Consider the following 16,841-nt stretch of genomic DNA (forward strand, 5'->3'; position numbering starts at 1 on the left):
CTATTCAACCCTGAGGAAATTCTCACACTCCTCTTCCTATTTTCCTGTGACCATGTCCCATCTCTTCTCCTTCTTTGCACTCAGTTCAACTCACTGCTAGGTATGGTTACCCTACTCTCTATTTCATCTCCACACTTTTTCTATCCTGCTGGTGTAGTACAAATGCAGTTGGTATCCAAAAATATATATGGTGCTCTTGGTTTTACTTATAGATAAAAATACAAGAGTTTATTAAAGGATTGGTTGCCTACAGCAGTGATCTTCAAACTTTTTTTGATTGCTCACCCTTATTACTTAAATATTTTGAGTGATATGAAATAAACCAATATGCACATATTATTTACAAATTGTACACCTCTACCATTGTACTCCATCACCAATCTGTCAGTTTTGTCATACAGTGGTGGCTTGCTTGTATGTTGCTTGATGTTGGAAATGAAGTCATGGGTATTTTAAATACCAGCAAGATTGCCCATGGTGGACAGGTTTCAGCAGAGCTTCCAGACTAAAACAGACTAGGAAGAAATGCCTGGTGATCTACTTCTGAAAATTAGCCCAAGAAAACCTTAAGGATCACAACAAAACACTGTCTAACTTGCTTGCTTTGGACACATCATCAGGACAGGTCAATACTCGAGGATGACATCATATTTAGTGAAGTAGAGGGCCTGCAAGGGTGAGGGAGATGGATTGGCACAATAGTCACAACGATGGATTTGAACATGCAGGTGATTGTGAGGATAATGCGGGAGGGGGCAACATTTCATTCTACTGTATAAAAGGTCACCATGAGTTGGAGTCGACTTGGTAGCTTCCATCTATCTATCTATCCATCCATTCATCTACTATTACACTATAGATTATATACATTAAAAAATGCATTAAAAAGTCAAAATTCAGAAGGATGTGACAAAGTTCTAACATTTTCCCACATCTGCTGAAGGGTCCTTTGGTGACCAGTAGATCACAGGTGTAAAGGGTTTCCAAACCTTAACTTTAGAGGCCTCAAGGGCACTACAAACTTTGTCACTTCTCAAGGATAATACTTCTTTCCATAGCAATCTGCCTGGTTCTAAACTGCCCACTGGGGTTTTGCCAACTACAGGACATAAGTTATTTTGCTATTCAAGCTGCTGTAAATGACTAGAAAGATTTTTTTGGGGGGGCAGTCTATATGCCCTTACCTCATTTGAAGGCCTCATTGTTGTTCTTTGAGGTATACTTGTGTTCCCGCTCCTGTGCTCTTTATCTCTTGATTAAGACTCCTACTTAGTGGACCAAGTCCTAAACTGGGCAGGCAGTTTCAGCCCGTCTTCTAGCCCTTTGGGCTGAGACTTGATTGGAAGCCCATTGCTTCCTCAGCCATTTTGGCCTTGGATTTTTTGTCCATAGCTGTACAAATACTGATTTATTATTGTTATAGGTGAATGGTCTTGAAAGGACTTGTCCAAGGCCTCAAGGAGTTTGTTGTTATTGTGTGTTGTTGAATCGATTCAAACTCATAGTGAACCTACAGGATAGGGTAGAACTGTCCCATAGGGTTTCCTAGGCTGTAATCTTTATGGCAGAAGATTGGCAAGTGTTTTCTCTCTTGCAGCCACTTGTGGTTCAAATCATCAATCTTTTGGTTAGCGGTGAACCATTGCACCACCAGGGTTCCTTTGTTTAAACAGTAGGAACTGGAATTTGACATTTTCCTGCATGCCAATACCACCTCTCGTCTTGGGGTTTTCTGAGTCTATGCAACTTAGATGAAGCTCTTAAGTGATTTCCCTGCTTCCTGGTGCACAAACCAAACAAAGAAAAACAACAAAAATGCAAACAAGAAATCAAAGCAATAACTGGGCCTAGGAGACGTTTTGATAAGATAGGATTTTTATTTGTAAAGTCAAATCACACTTTAAAACTTATGGCCATTTTATTAATGCTTTATTTATAGATGCAGTCAGTTCAATTCAGAGAGAAATGCCTAAAGAATTAGGTCATAAATGAAGGAAAAATAACACGGAACAAAAATGAAAGAACCTAAAAGCATGAGAAATGCCTGTCCCTTCTAATATCTGCGATGCCCAATGTCTGCTTTCGGGGGTGGGGGGGGGGCTGTGAGCAAGCAGATCTGCAGAGCACAACACAAAGGAAGCAGTCCAAAGTCAACCACTAAATGCTGTCTCACCACAATTATTTTCCAAAGACCGTCATAATCACACTTAGCTGTTATTAGTTATATATCGCAGTGGTATTAATGAAAATGACATGTCTAAAAGGAAAAATTTACATAACGCTTTCTATGGGAAGGTCATGAAAGCTTATTGAAAAAAATTCAAAACTCCATTTTGGACATTTTCTAATTAGGTAAATTGGTGATTGGATCTTGTTCTACCTTTTCCTTTAGAGGAGGTAACTTTTTTTTTTTTTTGGAGGATCAAAAGCCTTTCTTCCTCTTCTTTACTATCAAAGTTACATAAATATCTGTCTAAAACTCTTGTATTGTGGGTAAAATAGTTCAGCCTTTGTAGCAGTATTAGAAAATTCTGGTTTTAATAATTCTACACCTAATTTCCTATGAAAAACATACAGATATTCAGTATTTTACAAAATGATTTATATTTCATTCATGTTTTAGTTCTATCTTTAGTAAAACTTGATCATTAGCAGACAGAAATGGTACCATGGAGCCTTGGAAAGTATGTAATGAATAATTTATCAGTACCTACAGCACCAGAGGAAACCCTGGTGGTGTAGTGGTTAAGAGCTACGTTTGCTAACCCAAACGTCGGCAGATTGAATCCACCAGGTGCTCCTTGCAAACTCTATGTGGCAGTTCTACTCTGTCCAATAACCTACTCCCACTAAGAATAGGGTTGCTGAAACTCCTCAACCCTTGAAACCTGAACTAGAAAAATAAAATATGCTGGGCAACCCAAATCCCAATCTTTTCTGAGATTGCCAAGCAAATATGAACCATTCAAATACTCTGAGGTAATATGTTTGGTCTATTCTCATTTGTGTAAACTCATTCTCTGCCGTTAAGACTCCAGTTAAGGCTACCAGAGTATCACATTCATCTTTAAAATGTTGACTTTTGTGGTTTAAAAAACAGAACAAGAATTCTCCTAGAACAGCCCTGTCGGAGTCTTAGTTTGGCTCATGTCACTCCTGAGGGCTGTTCTGTGACAGAATAGTAAGAGTGCTAGGTTCTGTCTTATTTCACATTAGGTGTAATCTCTTTCATGACAGCAGTATATATTCTCTAGGGTCTCTATGAGTTGGAATTGACTCAATGGCAACAGGTTTGGTTTTTTTTGGGGGGTGGTTTCTAGTTGGTGGTACAGCCACTATGGCCACATCCAAAAAGTAGATGAGGTTAAAGACAGGTGGAAGGACAACCTAAAATATGTACATGTGACTCAAAGTGAGAAGAAAAAAGTGAGTATCAAAAGAATTATTACAAGTAATATGAGTTTACAAATTTACACCAACAACAAATAAAGTAAATATACATAGCTCCATCATTATTGAAAACCATGGGACCAGAGAGAGACACAAGAGTGCCCCGGGTCCACAAAAAGCCCCCAGAAGCCCTTGTTATACTCTCGTCCAGTGTTTGTTCAGTCAGCATCATTTTTCTGGGTGCTTGTTGAGGTTGGGAACTGAAGGTGATTAGCTCCCTGCTGCCTCAGGAACCCTCGAGCCACATATTCCCTGATCATCACAGTTTTTTTTTAATATATATTTTTTTGTGCTTTAAGTGAAAGTTTACAAATCAAGTCAGCCTATCACATATAAGCTTATATACACCTTACTCCATACTCCCACTTACTCTCCCCCATGAGTCAGCCCGCTCCCTCCTTCCAGTCTCTCCTTTCGTGATGGTTTTGCCAGTTTCTAACCCTCTCTACCCTCCTATCTCCCCTCCAGACAGGAGATGCCATCACAGTCTCAAGTGTCCACCTGATACAAGTAGCTCACTCTTCATCAGCATCTCTCTCCAACCCATTGTCCAGTCCCTTCCATGTCTGATGAGTTGTCTTCGGGAATGGTTCCTGTCCTGGGCCAACAGAAGGTTTGGGGACCATGACCGCCAGGATTCTTCTAGTCTCAGTCAGACCATTAAGTCTGGTCTTTTTATGAGAATTTGGGGTCTGCATCCCACTGTTCTCCTGCTCTCTCAGGGGTTGTCTGTTGTGCTCCCTGTCAGGGCAGTCATCGGTTGTGGCCAGGCACCATCTAGTTCTTCTGGTCTCAGGATGATGTAAGTCTCTGGCTCATGTGGCCCTTTCTGTCTCTTGGGCTCATAGTTATCGTGTGAGCTTGGTATTCTTCATTCTTCTTTGATCCAGGTGGATTGAGACCAATTGATGCATCTTAGATGGCCGCTTGTTAGCATTTAAGACCCCAGACGCCACACTTCAAAGTAGTGATCATCACAGTTTTGAACAGGTTAGAAACCAGGTTAGAATAAGGCTGGGTCAATCATGGTCAATTAACTCAATCTGGGAACTGCTTAAGTGGCTGGTGACATCCAGGCCTCTCCTATAGTGTGTGCAGCTCTTTCCTCTCTTTTTCTCCTCTAGCAGCTGGGCTTTTGGAGTGGAGATGCTGAACCACTTCCCCACTATACCACATAGTGGTAATCTTAGCTGGAATGGAGAACATCTGCAGAAGCTTCCGGTAGTAATCTCCCAAGGCTGAACGAGATCATCAGGCTTTATAAATTGGGTTGACTACACAATGAAATATTTATTGTGATTCCTCCCCCTTTTCTTTGAAGTTCAAAAATCCTTGTCATCCCTTGGCTGAAGTCTGCGTACACTTGGGAAGAATTCACAATTAGATTAGAAGTAACATGCTACCACATATTGACTACCTCCACCTGAATCAGGCAGAAGGCAATGACGGTATCTACATATATGACCCATTTAATTGTTTCCTCCCCCTTTTAAAACAGCAAAGTCCATGAAACAAAAGAAAACAACCCAATAAACCAGCCTGACGGTCTTTCATTAGTTTTTCATGTATGAAATATTTTCCTACACGGGTGAAAAATAGAAGCAAATAACTTTGATGTTGTTTTAAAAGTAGACTTTACATGACTAATGTTTAGTCTTAAAAATATTTTTTCTTTCCTTGAGTCTCTCCTAAAAGCGGACAGAGAATTGTGGAATTGTGCAGATAATTTAGAACAAATTTCTGGTTTCCTTTTAAATATATATATATATTTTTTTAAATATAGACAATGGCAAAAAAAAAAAAACATAGCAGCATCTGACTTGTTTGGTTAGTGACCAGGTTCTCTCTTCATGTTAATAGGTAGGGTCCTGACTGTACCCTCAAGCCAAGTCAAGTATCAGTGGAATACTATTATGGGTTTAAAAAAAACAGGGCTTCAACTTTCTGCCAAAAGTGGACAATATCTTTCTTAAATGTTCACGCCAGTAATTTAACATTTAAATATTTCATTCAGTCAGTCATCAACACTGATGGCAGAGTAAAGACTAACGTTCTTCATCTAGATATGAGATGACTTCTCCCTTCCTGTCTAGGTCCCTGGGTAGCATAAACGGTTTGCACTTGACTACTAACCTAAAAGATTAGGGGTTTGAACCCACTCAGTGGTGCTGCTTAAGAAAGGCTTAGCGATCTGTTACGGTAAAGATTACAGTCAAGGTAACAAACCCTATGGAGCAGTTCTACTCTGTAACACATGGGGTCGCCATGAGTTGGAATATACTTGATGGCAACAATGTTTTTTTTTCTTTCCCTACTTGTTGAGTCCCATCATTTCCCAAGGGGTCCTATGTCCCAGTGAAACCTCTCTCCTTTGCATTCTTGAGCATATCGAGATCTCTCATTCCTCTAGGACTTTACACCTTCTACGCCCTTCCTAACTCTGTTCTTCTTGCGAACTCCTGTGTACTCCCTCAGACCTGGTCCACAGAGGTTCTCCTTGAAAGCTTTCTGATCAATCCACCTTCCACTGCCTCCTAGAGAGACATCCCTCCTTTGGACTTCCGTTTCATCCTATGTACATCTTTAAAATTTCACACTTGTTCTTTAAACAGCCACAGGTGTTTATTGTGCAGTGGAGCCCTGGTGGAGCTGTGGTCAAGTGTTCAGCTGCCAACCAAAAGGCTGGCAGTTTGAATCCATCAGCTGCTCCTTGGAAACCCTATGGGGCAGTTCTACTTTGTCCTGTAGCATTGCTATGAGTCAGAATGGACTGGCAATCGACTAGACGGCAATGGGTTCTGTTTCACGGGTTATCCCGCAGTAGACACTGCTCAAATGGTAGAAATACAGCCCCTGCCCTAATGGAGCTCACATTCTAGTTGAGGAGAAGGATAATAAACACATACATTAAAAGATGTCAGGTAGAGCTACGACAAAAACGTACTAGAGTTTTTTCTTGTCTGGTTTTCTCAGCAGACTGTGAAGTCTTTTCTGACAAATCTAGCATAGAGTAGAGCATTAGAATATAGTAAGCATCAGTAAATGTTGAATGGTTAAACAAATGAAAGGACTATTTAGGGGACGTTTAATTATTTTCCTAGCACTGGAGGACATAAAAGAAATAATAGCTAATTTTACTTGACATTTCAGTTGGGAGGTTTTCTCTTCCCAAAGAATATCCATGTGACACTTTCAGAGATAATAAGGAATTTTTCCTCTGACTAGAAAACAACAACCAGATCATATAGACAGGAACATTGCTATAAACCTCTTCTGTCACTGATTCACATAGATCTTTGACAAGACACGTAAAAAGTGATGGTTCTGTATTATGGGTTTTTATTTCTATTAAATTCTATGGCATATGATCTTGAACAAACATTTGTAGTCAATATTTGATGAAAAGTCCGATTCAATCAAGTAAATAAAGCATTAGAAAAAATAATTTCATTCCTTTGCTAGACTAAATCCATTAAGACTCTAACACAAGTAGAACTGAAGACAAAAGATATTTAAGACAAAACATAATAGTGAGACCCATTGCACATTTGCATTTTAAAATTAATTGCTGCCCTAATTATTCATCAGTAGAAGCATAAATTAAGCAAATATAACTTAGGGTAAGCTTTTTAGACACCCACAGGATTCTCCCCTCAAGAGTAAATTGTCATAATGGTTTAGTGTGACAATTAATTTCTGCTGTCTTTTCAGATTGAGGAAAAGAGAGAATATAGGAAATAGAACCGTATAGAAAAGAAGCAGAGACTTAAAAAAAAAGAGAGAGATAGACACAATTAGGTACTTTAGTTATCACCTACAAGGGTGTGGTGCTGTGGTTAAGAGCTGTTGCTACTAACCAAGAGGTCCGCTGTTCGAATCCACCAGCCACTCCTTGGAAAGCCTATGGGGCAGTTCTACTCTGTCCTGTAGAGTCGCTATGAGTTGGAATTGACTTGATGACATCGGGTTTGGTATAAAGGTATGAGGAGGTAATAACCAATAAAGAATGTTGGGACTAAGACATTCCCTTGGAATCCTTACTACAACTGTGCCTCCATTATTATTAAACAAAATTCCATGATCTGCAAACGGAACCACAAGGTGAAAATGTAGTTAGGCATGGGGTTGTTGCTAGTTTTGTCACGCATAAATAGGATTTATTGACTTGACTGAATGGGGGACTGGTGGTGCAGTGATGGGTCCTGGTGGCACAGTGGTTAAGCGTTTTTCCCTGACACCATGTTGAGACATCTGTAGGCACAGAAGGAACTGCCCATGGCATCTAGTGGAACTGGAGTATTTTTGCTGTGACATAATCAGGCATACGTTGCTGGTGATATGTGTCTGTTAAGTGGGATGGGAAAATTTGGAAGTAGAAAATGGTAATGGTTGAACAACATGATAAACATAATTAATGTCCCTGAATTGTACATGTGAAGAATGTTGAAATGGCAAATAATTTGTTACATGTATATGCTCCACAATAAAAAATATATTTATAAAAAAATCTTATGAAACAACACAATGCTGAATAATAAACAATTCAAATCTCAGTGACTTAACAGTCATTCATCCTCCTGGTTACTAGGCTGCAGGTTAACTGTGGCTCCAGGGATCTAAGTTGGACTCAGACAACTTTCTTCTAAGCATGCTTTGCAGGTGCATGGGCCAGCTGGGACAATGGCTTCAAGCTGCAGGTCAAGTTCAGGTCTGTTTCACCTGTCTCTCATTCTGTGAGGGTCATCTGAAGAAAGAGAGCTATCTGACCCATGTCTTTTTTTTTCCTCCAGGTAGAAGTGGAAGCTCTCGAGGGGTGAGCAAAAACGAGCAATACCTTAACACCTAGGTTCCAAAGTGACATATGGTCATGTTTGTCCACATGTCATTGGCCAACGGAAGTCACATGGCCAAACTCAATACTGGTCAGGTAGGAAAGTAACCTCTTTCCATGTAGGTCAGTGTGAGTGTGCAAAGTGAATATTTGCTGACCAGTAATACCACAATATTAAAATGATGTTGTTAGATGCAGTTGAGTTGATTCTGACTCATGGTGACCTCATGTGTGCAGAGTAGAGCTGCTCTATAGCGTTTTCAAGGCTGTGGCCTTTCAGAAGCTGACTGCCAGACCTATCTTCCAAGGTGCCTCTTCAAAGGTGGGCTTGAACTACCAAACTTTCCAACTAGTTTTTGAGTATTTAACCATTTGCATCTTTAGAATGAGAAACGATGATAAAAGAAGACCTTTATTTTCCGATTTAGGCCTTTACACCTGAGTTATTTAAATGTTCTGTTTTTTATTTTCTCCTGAGTTTGTTAACTATAGATATGTTGGAATACCTAGAAAGATATCTCAGTAAGCCAGATACCTGGAAGATTTAGACAACCTTGACTTTGGATGAGCCTGCCAGCAGCACCAGCCTAAAGTGGACCAGTTGTTTGAAGAAGGGAGCCATGGGACATGGATCTGCAGGTCTGATTTGGCTTTCAGGCCATGCATCAAGCAGCCTGGTATAGACCAGACGGGTAGGAATACCTCCTCTGCAGATGTGCGAATGACTTCACTGCTCCGATTACAGCATCACCTCTCTCCTGTCATCAACTGGCAATCCACAGCAAGGATGTTTTTCTGATCATTTTGCACTCATTAAATACAGCTGTCACAACAGTGGATGTGAGGATGCATGCAAAACTTTTCTGCCACGTCAAAATAAAGCTGAAATGCTTTTTAAAAAAGAGCTGAAACCTTTGAAGCCTATTCTCAAGGAGCATTGAAATATTGCCTTTTGTCGTTGACAATTGAAAGTGTTGCACTGCAACACAAGTTAATCTTGACCAAGGCTAAAAATGCATCACCCATCAAAATTTTGCAGTAGAAGGCAGCAGAAATCATTTGACCAAGCAGTTGGGATTCAATCACACTATTTCTGTGTCTGAATTATTTGGGGGCTCCACACTCACTGGGCAGGCTGATTCCTGCTAATAGTTTTTAATGGTGTGGACTTGTTCCCTGACTCTCACAGAAATGTCATGAGAATGAAATAATTGGAGACCTACTGCATACCCCATTAAAGAATCAAAACAAACAAATGCTGAAGCCACAACACAGACCTCCTGAATTATAATCCCTGGATGGGGCATGAGTCTTTCATGATTACGTAGACCTGCGTGGGAATCCATATTTTGAATTATGGCGTTGGCAAAGAATATTGAATATACCAGGGGCTTCCAGAAGAATGAACAAACCTGTCTTGAAGAAAGTACAGCCAGAATGCTCCTTAGAAGTGAGGATGGTGAGACTTGGTCTTGCTTATTTTGGACATGTTATCAGGAGGGACCAGTCCCTGGAGAAAGGCATCATGCTTGGTAAAGTAGAGGGTCAACAATAAAGGGGAAGACTCTCAATGAGAGGGATTGACATAGTCGCTGCAACAGTGGGCACAAACATACCTACTATCGTGAGGATTGCGCAGGACTGGGCAATGTTTTGCTCAGTTGTACGTAAGGTCACTATGAGTTGGAGCTGACTCAACAGCACCTAACAACAATAACAACAACAACATATGTTTCAGTAAGGTGTCCATTGATATAGCCAACCAAAACCAACCCATTGCCATCTAGTTGGTTCTGACTCACAGCAACCCTATAGAACAGAGTAGAAGTGCCCCGTAGGTTTTCTAGGGAGTGGCTGGTGGATTCGAACTGCCAGCCTTTTGGTTAGCAGCCCTAGCTCTTAACTGCTGTGCCACCATTGTGTCACTCCATCTCTTTGGGGGTTTCCCTAATTTTTGCTGACCTTCTACTTTACCTAACATGATGTCCTCTTTTAGTGATTGGTTTTTCCTGATAATATGTCCAAAGTAAGCAAGTCGATGTCTTGCCATCCTCACTTCTGAGGAAGAGTCCTGTTGTATTTTCTTCTAAGAATGATTTATTCATTCTTTGGGGAGTCCATGGTATATTCAACATTCTTCAGCAACACCACAATTTGAATGTATCAATTCTTCTGTCTTCTTTTTTCGTTGTCCAGCTTTCACATACACATGAGGTGATTGAAAAGACCATGACTTGGACCAGGCGCACCTCAGTCATTAAAGTGATCAAGCATAGTAAGTGGGCACATTCCAGGCTCCTGAGCACATGGCCCAGTGGTTAAATGCTGAGCTCTTAACCAAAATGTCAGCAGTTCAAATTCACTAGCTGCTCCTTGGAAACCCTATGGGGCAGATTTACTCTGTCCTATAGGGTTGCTATGAATCAGAATCGACTCGAGGGCAACAGGTTTGGTTTTGGAGTACATGGGCACTAACTACTGATTAATTAATAAGAGAAACACTTAACCTCTGGGTGGGTGTTTCAGCCAGGGTCCAGTCAGTAAAACCAACTTCACTAGGTATTTCAACACTAGATATTCCCTACCTTGCAATCTCCACCTAAGTTCCCCCTATGGACAGAGTCTAACAGGGAGCCAGGAGAATGGCTCGTTTACAGAGTCCCAGCCCCACAATCACGAAGCAGATATCAAAGAGTAAGTTGGTTGCTGAGAGGCAATGGCTTAGTAACCGGCACAGTGAGAGCAACGTGGCTGAGCAGTCTGCAGTGGCTCAGCTCCTCCCTCCATCATAAGATGTGATGCAAATTTACATGACCCGAAGCCAGCCACGCAAGCTTTGGGATCGAGTGATTTTGTCCCCCTTGCTCCCTCTGCACTTTGTGATGTGGGCTGATACAGCAGGCTACTTCAAGGAAAAGAGTGAAGAAACTGGCGCAGTCCCCATCACGATGTCATATTGCTGAGAAAATCCAAAGCCCCCAAACAACAATTTTTTAAACATATTGTGGAGGAAGACCTAGAATTCTCTAGTGTTCTGGTGACCGTATAAATACACACTGAGCACTGACTGAAGATCTGAAATGAGATGAAAAGGAAAAGGCTTAAGGGTGAGAAAGCAGGGGGCCAGGAGCGTGCTCCAATGTCTTAGGTGGGTCCATCAGGGATAGGAAGCCTGTGTACGTCACGCTCCAAAACTTCCTGAAAAGTGAAAAATCTACTTCTTGTTCGCTTTGTCTACAGACATGCATATTTTGACTAGATTTTCTTACTAATTTGAATGCATTAGATCTACTTGTATAAACTCTTATCAACCAGTCAAGAAACGGTTATTGTGTGTCTGGCTGTGTGGAAGATAACCCTTCCAGGAATACTTTTCTCCCCACTCTTTGCATAGCTAGCTCCCTGTCTTCCTTCTAAGACTCCTCTTGAATGTCTTCTCCACAGAATGCTACCAAGGGAAGCATTCATTTAGTAGGTCTCCTCTGCTCCTTTATTTCTTATCTTAAACGCTTGCTGTTTTCCCTACATAGTACTACTTACAATTTATAATTATTTGTCTATTTACTTCTTATTTGTTTGCCTTCTCCAGGAGGACAAGGCCAGTGTCTATATCTACTATGCTTTAGCACATTTCCTGGCACATAATAGAAATGAAATAAAATTTTGTAGTATGACTACATAAATAGGCACAGTGCATAATACAAAGTTAAATAAGCTCCGGTCTTTTCCTCAAAGACTTGATAACATTGGAAGGAACCATGTACATGGACATGTAACTAAACAAAGTGTTACAAGACAATTCCTTCTAAGACTGATTCAATGGCGGGGGGAGGGGAGAATGGAGAGTTATTGCCTAGTGGTTACAGTTTCTCTTTGGGGTGATGAGAAGTTTTGGAAATAGTGGTGATGGTCGTACAACATTGTAACTGTGCTTAATGGTGCACATAGCCAATTTCATGTTATACATATTTTTCCACAACAAAATGAAAAAAAAAATACTATGGAAAAAGAAACAAATCTTGAAATATGAACCTAAGTAAAAAAATTGCATGACTAGGAACACTGAAGGAAAAAAATGATATGACAATAACTATAATAGAAAGGGCCACAGTCGCTCTCGGCTGTCTCGTAGGTGGCAATCTTGGTATTTGGTTGAGGTAAAGGAAGAGCAGAGAAGCAAACAGGAATAGGACTAGTACCTACCTACTCCTGAATAGTACTCTTTTCACTTACTGTGTTTTTTGACCCCCAGTCAGATGTGTGTGTGTGTAGTGTTTGTATGTGTATATAACCAGAATTAGCGGGTAATTTTGATGTCATGGGTCAAGGCTGTTTGAGGTGAATTGCACTGGATAGACTCTGGCCTGTCTACCACTTTGTTTCCTTCACCATCTCTATTGCTCCTTAAAGTCAAGCCTGTTGTACTATGTTCCTTCTTAGTGGTGATGCACACTAATCTGTAAACTCTGGGTGTGGCAGTAACTCACGACCATTCCGTAGATGGCTGAGACAGTTATTTAATTTTATTACTCATGCCTCTCTTAAAAGTACTGTATATATACCCTTTATTTTAATAAAAAGGAATTCACAAATAACTATGCTTAGAAACATTCTTGAGCATTTCCTGAAAACTCTTAAGGATAATTGAGGGTGCCCAAGACTGGATATCAGAGAGTTAAACATTTTTGCATGTAAGAGGGACCCGGATGTTGTCGTATATTTACAGGAACTGGCTGAACCCTGAGAGTCAGGGTAGGCAACCACCTAGAATGGTAAGAACCACCCTGAGCTCGGGATGCTTTAGAATTTATTTTTTCATTAGTGAATGCTTCAGAAAGTGCACTGTCCCTAATTCCCTTCTTTGAAAGATGGAAACTTTAATGTGCAGTTAATTAAATGCTGTGTTGATTTGCAAGCCCTGGGCTCTCAGAGAGGCCTTGGGGATATGGAGGCAGGTTTAGAAATCAAACAACTGGAGGACTGGCTGTCCCTGATTTGACCACAGAGCAAGCAGCACTGTTTGCTCCAGACACCAGGGGAGTCTTTCGAGGCGCCCCTGTGGCCAGGATGTATCTTCTGGGCCTTGGAGGTTCCTGCACTGTTCTGTTTACAGTTGAGAAGAATAGAGCAAAGTCAACAGGTACCGAGCCTTGTGAGGGCGAAGGCTGATCCAATCCTGACATCTCTCTCTCCCCCAGCTGCTTTGTTTTTGGAGTTATTCTTTTTTTCCCTTCCCCTGGCGCTTCAGGGGAAGCTAAGAGGAGCTGTGTCGTGCTGGAGTTCTTTTCACAACAGTCTAAAGAACGCAGCTGCGGCAATGGATGCAGGCTGTGGACCTGCAGGCTTTTTTTGTGTGCAGTCGTTTACCAAGGGAAGCATTTAAGCCATTGAGGTGGACTCTCTTGTGTAAAGTACAAGGCCAGATGGGTTCAGTGTGTGGGGAGGGGTTGTGGACATCTACATGGGGGTGAGGGGGCTTAGAGCTTCAGAGGAACCTAAGGGAAAAGAGAACCAAGCCAAAACCAAACAGTTGCCATTGAGTCGATTCTGACTCATGGCGACCCCATATGTGCAGAGTAGAACTATGCTCCATATGGTTTCCAGGGTTGTGACCTTTCGGAAGCAGATGGCTAGCCTTTTCTTCTGAGGCATCTCTGGGTGGGTTTGAACCACCAACCTTTCGGTTAGTAGCCCAGTGCTAAACCATTTACCCCACCCAGGGACTTCTAGGAGAAGAGAGATGGATGGAAACTCAAAGGCACTTAGGATCAGAGACTGAGTGGAACAGGACCACAGTGCTTATCTCCCTCCTCATTTTATTGATAAGGAAATATATTCAAGAAATTTGGTAGCTTAATTTTGCAAGAGAAAGTATGGTTTGCTCCAAATAACTAGCACCTGTTAACAGTGACAAACTTATCATCCATTTGGCCCTGGCTAAAGGCACAACTTATGCAATTACCAACTGACAACTTCCGGGGTGTCTGCCATCAGAGCCTGCTTTTCACAACTCGGTGCATCTTGAACAAAGCATCCATACCTGATTAAGATACACTTGCTTACCGTTTTGGCATCCGAATCCCATGCTTTGAGCTATTCTTTGTGGTCATTTTATTTTCTGATGTCCTGAGTAGCTGGCAAGTGTTTGTGGATCGACCTGGGGGAGCCTTGGCACTGCCACCGTATTCTTATTATGAATAAAAATTTTAAACCCAAGCTGATAAACATATTTTTTTTTTCGCACTGAATTCATCAGGAATACATTAACATTTTCTAAAAGGTAAAGACAGAAAAATGAAAGAATTGAAAGGAGAACATTGGGATGTATTTGGCCATTAGGAGCCCTGTTTCCCTCGGCTCCTGTTCGTGAGCCAGAACTTCATCCATGTAACTAACTCGATGGGAATTAGCCTATGGAATAATTATCATTTTTTATGAACAGAATAAGAGCTTGTTCCCAAGTGTGTTCAGAGCCATTCATCCTAAGAAAGAAATCTGGAGTGAAAGCTCACAGCATATTTTGCACAGGTCCTGTAAAAGGATCCAGGCAAAACAGGCATTTGCAACATTAGTTAGATCATATATGGAAAAAGCAGTTACTTTCTGTGGTGACATATGGCTGAATTGGTGCAATGCCCAGGAATCTCAATGTCCCCCCTAGAAGGGTGAGCCCTGGCTTTATACTTTGCCCACATCATCAGCAGGACAAATACTACAAGCAGCTTGTGGCAAGATCACCGGTAACATAAAATAGAAGCCACGTGTGCCAAGACCAAAGCCTGCTGTTGGGCTCTAGCAGTTGGCAAGTGATACTGTCTCCTTCTGTGATAATGACTTTTCCTAAATCAGGGAAATTATGAATGGAACCCAAACCCATCTGCTTAAAATTCAAGCATGGTGACATTCCATAGTAAACAAAAACAGCAACAACAATGACAAAAACAAGAGCATTTGTATTGTAAGGGCTCCTCCACCCTTAAATGTTGAAAATTTACCTTTGAACTGATAATATCCTTTAACCATCAAAGTTATTTCTAACATAGCCAAGCAAATAAATTGAGATTTCTTATGGGAGAAACAGAGGAAAGTGACCACTTGAGCACATGACATTCATTCATTCATTTATCCCACCTTTAATTGATTCAATTAATCTTTTTTTGAGACAGCACTGTGCTCAGCCCTGGGGACACAGAACAATCCTCATCTTCAAGGAATTCAGTCTTGCAGGGCAGGGCAGGACAGAGAATTACAAGTAAGCTACAGAGTGGTGCATGATTTAATCATGGAGATACCTCAGATGGAGTGAGAAACTAGTTTCAACTGGCCCTGCGAAACTGAAGAGGACTCAGAACTTTTAAGTGACACCAAATGGAGGTACTCCAGGGAAGTGCCTTTGGAATCAAGCCAGCCTGGCTGGGGATCCTGACTCTGCCAGTTCTTAGCAGTCTGCAAATGATGTATCTATCCCTTCAAGTCTGTTTCCTCATTTGTAAAATGGGGTGACAATGCCTACCTCATAGTGCTTTGTGAGGGAAATTTTATGTCTCTGGCAGTAGTGATTGCTCGGGATGTGGTAGTTTGGTGTTGATGGGCATATAGTGCAAGAAGCATGGGAGCCCAGACTGAGAAAGATAGCCTCCAGAGGCCGTGGGGAGTCACTAATGGCCTTTAGTGGGATGAAGACACACTTAGATTTATGTTTTATAAAGAACACTTAGATGACATTCTGATGAATGGGTTAGGAGAGGAAAGAGTGGAGGTAGAGAGCTGCAGACTGTAAGATCGGTATGGGAGGCACAGAGGTAGTCTAGATAAGTAGTTAAGGTATGTCTTGAGATGGAAAGAGAGAGAGAGAGGAAGTAATAGACTGGAGGCAGGTTTGGAAAGTAAAATAGGCAGGATACAAAACCAAAAAAAACCCAAACCCAGTGCGTCAAGTCGATTCCGACTCATAGCGACCCGATAGGACAGGGCAGGATACAGTGACCAATAAATTATGAGGAAAGACGGAGAGGGAGAGAAAGAGAGAGAATGACAGACGATGCAGTGGCTGGTGATGACATTACCTGAGGTTCAGAATAAAGCAAGGAATAGACTGCGGGGCAAGAGAGTCACTTCAGTTCAGAAGAGGAAATGCTTCCCTAACAATATGGAAATGTGTTTAAGAAAATTTCCTTACCCCGATCCAGAAATTTATTCTGAGATGATTCATCTTCTCCTTGCCTGAGCATTTCAAGTTCCTGAATACCCAGCATACTTCCAAGCGTTCACTGAATGCTACTTGTTCCTTTGCTATATGCCCAGATTGGAGCTAGGCTTGGGAGGATGCAAACAGGCTATGCAGCTTGTCCCTGGAACAGGAAATTAATAATGCATGATTTGGGGCTGAAACGAGTATTTGAAATGAGAGAATTTAGCAGCAGGCGCTATACAGACAATTCAGAGTATATGTTTCAGTTGGGCCTGTCTGTTCTCTGATGTGACTGAGCAAGGGAATTGTGACCCATTCTGCTGCAGGGATGGCCATAGGCAATGTCCGCAAAGTAGGCTGAACGTGTCT

This window comes from Elephas maximus, chromosome 17 (assembly GCF_024166365.1).
Source record: "Elephas maximus indicus isolate mEleMax1 chromosome 17, mEleMax1 primary haplotype, whole genome shotgun sequence".
NCBI lineage: Eukaryota > Metazoa > Chordata > Mammalia > Proboscidea > Elephantidae > Elephas > Elephas maximus.